Source organism: Triticum dicoccoides, chromosome 2A (assembly GCF_002162155.2).
Source record: "Triticum dicoccoides isolate Atlit2015 ecotype Zavitan chromosome 2A, WEW_v2.0, whole genome shotgun sequence".
Taxonomy (NCBI): domain Eukaryota; kingdom Viridiplantae; phylum Streptophyta; class Magnoliopsida; order Poales; family Poaceae; genus Triticum; species Triticum dicoccoides.
In genome coordinates, this window is record NC_041382.1 from 293,195,447 (window position 1) to 293,202,179 (window position 6,733).

Below are 6,733 nucleotides of genomic sequence, written 5' to 3' on the forward strand. Positions count from 1 at the left end.
TTGTGAAATGCGCTCCTTTTCTTGGTAGTTGTCCTTTTTGTCCACCGCCGACTCATTTCCGGCCCAAACTTGAGTCGGGTTTGCGAGATTGCGGACATGATGTGAACGCGCGATGTTCATCTTTATTCTTTCTCTGACCCGTTTGTCGGTGACACATTTATCCTGATTTTTTCGTCGGTCGCCTCATTCAAAGAAGTTTAAAATGGTGCACACGTCGGAAGAGATGCTGAAGAGGGCTGGGCGAGGCAGAGCAAAAAGTTGTCGCCCCCGTGCAACAGCAGGCCATCGTTCTAGAGAACGAGGCCCTCATTGTCAAGGCCACGTAGCAGGCCCTCCTCATACTAGGGTTCCGTTGTGACGAGCCGCCCATTCTTGCTGCCGCCATGGCTGCGGCGAGCACATGCTCCTTGGCTACCCGCCTGCCACGTCCGGAGTCGTCGTGCACCTCCACAACGCCGCAGACGCACGGGTCCCTTCCCTACACGACCCAGGCGCATCTCGCTTCTCCACCTCGTCGAAAGTGAGTGTGATCGCACTGGCCATCCCCGTGCACACGGCCATCGACCTCAACGCCACACATGTTACCTACCAGATGTCCAACAGGACGCAAAGGAAGCGGTCGCTGGAGATCCCTATGGGCAATCTTCCCGACGCCCACAACCTGTTCGACGATACGCCAGCCCGACGACGACACATGATGTTGGGTTCTACGGTAGGGTGCATCGACTGCAAATTAAAATTTTCCTACGCGCAGAACAACCAATAACATGTTATGGGAGATGGATTACAGGTCGTTACCACTAAACACGCAGTGCCGTGTAGCGGAAGAAGAGTTGGGGCAGCGCGTCTCCTCCTTGTCCGATCTCCCTAGAACAGTCGGTCGTCGGTTCCCACGTGCAGGTTCGCCGGAGCGGCGCAAGTGCACCGACTCTAACGGTATTCGCGCGTGCAAGAGGAACACCATGCGGCGGACTGCTAGGTCCGATCACACAGTCGTCGGTCGAGTGGAGGTGGCTATTCGCAACACATGCAAACCCTGGTGACAGCGCCGAAGCGATCAATCTCATGAGTGTGCCGCACCCCCACTTTATATAGGCGTCCGTCGTGGGCTCAATACTTGGGCCTCGCACGGACCCTAAAGCCCAAAATCTGTTCGGCCTGGATCCGAGTCCGAGTAGGATCACTTCTGACTCGTGGAGTCGGACCGGGCCTCATAGGTTCCTTCCCTTAAGCGCGCGGCCCCTTAGGTTTTCGGTCACTTGGTCGCGAGTCATATCACATCCGACTCAGCTGGTCGGTAGGGGCCTCTAGCAAAGCGTGCCGACTCCAAGTGTTCGATGAAGCTGGTTAGGCGAACTCGTACATCACACATCTGTTTCCTTTGCCACACGATATACATTGTCGGGCTCAAGGCGAGTCTGTCATCCTTGTGCTAGCCCGACCTCTTTCTCGTTCCAGTGATGTCGACCACAAACCGGATTATCTCATAATCCTAATCGCATGGCCATGATTATCTTGGTCGGATCACACGAGGGGCCCAGAGTATATCTCTCCTGATCGGAGGGGCAAATCCCTTCTTGCTCGACCATGTCTTCGCAGCATGGGTCTGGACAAGTCCAAACCCCACCTTTGTAACTACCCAGTCACGGAGTAGCGTTTGGTTGGCCCAAAGCAAGTCTGTCACCATCCCGAGTACATGTGCCAGCTCAGGTCTTAGGACATAGAACTATGTTGTACTAAAGACTCACAGATGGCATATCGCTACGTCTCATAGTTGGGTCTGACCGACTTGGACCTTATCTCAACTCGGATCCGACTACGTCGAATCCGACCAAATCCTTCCGAGTCCATATTATCCGGTTAGCATCCAATGCTCCATGGCTAGTGAGACCAAGCCATCGACCGTGTCATATGCTAGTCTAGTCGGCTGCGCGTCCACATAGCCCTTTCGACTAGGGACCTTTTAGGACGTTCATCATACAATGCATAGTCCCACAAACAAGTCACGTACTTACTAATACACATCATTGATAATGTCCAAGGACTATCTTTATTCATAAACACATAGGAAATATCATCATACATGATTGCCTCTAGGGCATATCTCCAACACATGATGACCCGACCTAGTACAGTGATTTCATGGAGAACATCATTTCCAAGGTTGGCTAAGACTACGCTGCCGACAAGGCCCAAAGCCTAGACGACCGCAATCACTTCACGCAAGGCCAAGAAGAAATGAATGGCCACGACAACCAAGAAGACATTAACGGCCAAGACGACCAATGGCAATAAGACACCTACGCCCAGGAGGAAGAAGATGATGTGGACATAGAGGGGGGATCATTGCTTCGCGATGAGCTCTCTCAACAAGCCAGTGTGCAAATTAGACGAAAAGGATGGGAGCATAAACCAGGGATGAAGAACTTGATTTGCGGAGGTTGGAAGGAAATTGGACAAGACCCCAAGACCGGCGCCGAGCAAAAAGGATCAACATTCTGGGCAAGGGTCCATACATACTTCCATGAACGTAGGAAGTTCCCGCTCTACAAGTTTGAGAGCAACCGTGGCGACGTATTGATCGCGAAGAGGTGGGGGTTCATCCGACAAGAGTGCAACAAGTTTTATGCCACCCTTGAGATCATCAAAGGCGGCCCCGTGAGTGGCCTAAGCGTCAAAGACATGGTACTCCACTCCCTCCCCTAGTTCACATTTGTGGATCTTGTTGATTGTTGCTTTCATCTCAATTGAATATGAATATATATTGTTGCCTTTATTTTCATTTGTAGGCATTCGAAGCTTTGGAAGGCTTAAAGTCCCAACATGGGGACAAGCCATTCACCCTCACCCATCGTTGGACGATCATTTGTGATTGAACAAAGTTTAAGGAGTAGTATGTGCTACTTGTGAGCTGCGTTGGAATTTCCTCAAAGAGGAGAGGATGATGCAGTACAGTAAAGATAAGTATTTCCCCCAGTTAAGAACCAAGGTTATCAATCAAGTAGGAGAACCATGCAAGACATCGTGAGCGGCACCTACACACAAAAGAATAAATACTTGCAGCCAACATGATCAAGGGGGTTGTCAATCCCCTCGGCGGTTAATTGCAAGGATCAAGTCTGGCAATGGTAAACAGATAAACAAAACCACAAAATAAAATAATGGTAAATAAATTGCAGGAAAGTATTTTTGGATTTTAATATATGATAAAGATAGACCCGAGGGACATGGTTTTCACTAGATGCTTCTCTTTCAAAGAAAAAGCATACGGTCGGTAAAAAAATTACTGTTGTGTAATAGATAGAAAAAAGCGCATAGTTATGATGATATCCAAGGCAATGATAATGTATATAGGCATCACGTCCGAGACAAAAATACCGACTCCTTCCTATATCTACTACTATTGCTCCACACATCGACTGTTGTCCAGCATTCATCTAGAGTATTAAGTTCATAAAGAATAGAGTAACGCCTTACGACCTTAAGCAAGATGACATGATGTAGACAATGTAAACTCAATCAATATGAATAAACCCCATCGATTTATCCTTAATGGCAACAATACAAATATGTGTCGTGTCCCTTTCTGTCACTGGGATATAGAGCACCGCAAGATTGAACCCATTGCAAATCACCTCTCCCATTGCAAGATAAATCAATCTAGTTGGCCAAACCAAACGGATAGATCAGAGAGAAATACAAAGCTATAACAATCATGCATAAAAGAGTTCGGAGAAGACTCAAATAATATTCATAGATAAACTGATCATAAACCCACAATTCATCGGATCCCAACAAACACACCACAAAACAAGATTACATCGAATAGATCTCTAAGAACATAGAGAAGACCATTTTATTGAAGATCAAAGAGAGGGAAGAAGCCGTCTAGCTACTAGATATGCACTTGTAGGTCTGTGGTAAACTACTCACATAGCATCGGAACAACGACAAGGTTGGTGTAGAGGCCCTCTGTGATCAATTCCCCCTCCGGCAAAGTACCGAAAAAGGCTTCCAGATGGGATCTCCAAAGAACAGAAACTTGCGGCAGCGGAAAAAGTATTTTGGGTGGCTCTCTGTTGGTTTCCCAATTTTAGAGAATTTAAAAAGGTGGAATTAGGTCAGACGGAGCCACGAGGGGCCCACAAGGTACTTGGGCGCGCCCAAGTGCCTTGTCGCATACTCGTTGCACATCTGGTCTCCTCCCGAAGCTTCTAGGGTCTCTTTTGTCCAGAAGAAAAATCATCAAAAAAATTCGTGCATTTGGACTTCGTTTGGTACTGATTTCTTGGAAATCCAAAAACAAGCAAAAAATAGCAACTGGCACTTGGCACTAAGTTAATAGGTTAGTCCCAAAAAATAATATATAATTGCGTATAAAACATCCAAGGTTGATACTATAATAGCATGGAACAATCAAAAATTATAGATATGTTGGAGACGTATCAAGCATCCCCAAGCTTAATTCCTACTCGTCTTGTTGGGGCATATTTCTCCCTTAGTGGTTTTGGTGATTGATGACAATGCTTGTGCGGACTAATCGTGTGCATTGAGCATTTCAGAGAAACTATCATATGGCACAAGACGATTCTTTCCCCTCGGAGTTATTGCAAAGACGGTGTTTTTCTTGTGTTTCATTTTCGGCGGATTTGAGTCGTAGGATCACCATACTATTAAGAGGGGGTCCGCTTCTGAAAGGTTTGGGTGGAATCAACACATACATAGTCTATTTACACCCCATTTCTTTCCCGGCTTCGGAGCTTGTCCTTCCTTGTGCTTGGCCCTTCCCGAGGCACATAAGCGGTACCGCTATTTAGTACTGCCAGGACTTCCGCCTATTTCCAGTGCTCTGTAAATGAGCGATAGTATGGTAGTAGTTCAGCGCGGTAGTATAACAAATGATTTCAGACGATATAATCACATAGTATAGCATACAAGTATTGGGTCGATTCAATATGATCGTTTTCTTCTAACATCATACCCTCAATGTTGTTTTAGGACTATCATTACACTTTACAATATCCTAAGATCTTGAAAATGTGATCACCAACAACACTTGAGCTAATCTTAGAGGCGAGACCAGGAACCTATTTTATTCTGTTTATCATTCCATACGTGCATATGAGTTTTCCACTAAATCGCATATTCCAGGATCAGAGCAGTTATAACATGGAATATAAACTCTCAACTATGAATATGGAAATATAATAATATAATATTATTGCCTCTAGGGCATATTTCCAACAGTCTCCCACTTGCACTAGAGTCATAATCTAGTTGCATGGTTTTACAAACACCTATGGGTAATCTGGTATTACTCATCCTTTGCTTGTGGTAGAGCCTTTGTCATTTGTTTTGAATTTTCAAAACTTAGTAATATTTGTGTTAGTCTTGTCTGTTTTCAGGATCTCAATCCATTTTGCTTTGGGCCATAATATTTTATTCAAAATAAAATTTCCTTTAAACTCATTGCATTTAGATTCACCTCAACTATATCAAGACTCTTCTTGACTATATATTATAATCATATTTCGGATTCACCCACTCATATCAAGATTTTCTTGACTAGCAATATTCATAAAATATTGCTTATGGGTTTATTACAACTTTTGTAATATCCAATTATATCAAGACATTTCTTGATTATTGGATCTACCTATTCCTATCAAGACTCTTCTTGATTGTCCATATTCATAATGTTTATGGGTTTCTTACAACTTTTGTAATATCCAATTATATCAAGACATTTCTTGATTATTGGATATTTACCCATTTATATCAAGACTCTTCTTTATTGGCCATACTCATAATCTAATGTTAATGCGTTTCTTACAACTTTTTTAATATCCAATTATATCAAGACATTTCTTGATTCAGACAACATTGAAACATCTAATGTTTTCAAAACACAAATTATCATTACAAAATCAATAATATTGTTCATGAAATATTTTTATCATAGCCGTAATTATATCAATCATGAAGTTGATATTCATATATTCTCAATAATGAATTTTTTAACTTCATATACTGAAATAATACATTTATTCTTTTGAGATCCTTGGTATGTTTTACTAACACTTATAAAACTCTTGGCCCTTTCATATATATTATAACTATCAAGATGAATTTCCATCATCTACTCATGCTTATTAATTGATTCTCATAAGCATCTAGTTATATGACACTGAGAGAAACAATTTCTCTCTTTTTTATTTTTTCAGAATATATATAAACCTTTTAGCTCAATCAGACATACTGGTCTATCTTCATAGCTTCTTTTATGCCCAATTTTTTGCCTTGCTATTTGATGAAAACATGTTTCAAGACCATTTTATTTTGCACTAAAAAGCTATGTTATTTCCATTCCTCAATATGCCATATGAGATCATAAATACTATATGGCTTCCACCGAGTTATATGTATACACAAAGTTCCTTTGGTAAGATTAAAATCTCAATATTAGCTCACTTATTATAATCTTCAAAAACTCTTTTGAAGTTTGCACTTTTTATCCGGCATTCTTGAGGATTTTAAAACTTTTCTGGTTGTATCATCCATACATCCTTTCCTTTTAGGAAACTAGTTTTAATATCCATTTTCTTCAAAACCTTTTTGAAGCATCAACCAAGTTCCAAACTTGTTTATTACAATTAAGTTATAAACTTAATTGTATATGATTTTTTTCATTCTGGTGTGCATGGCTATTAGCCATTCCTATCTCCTTTCCAAG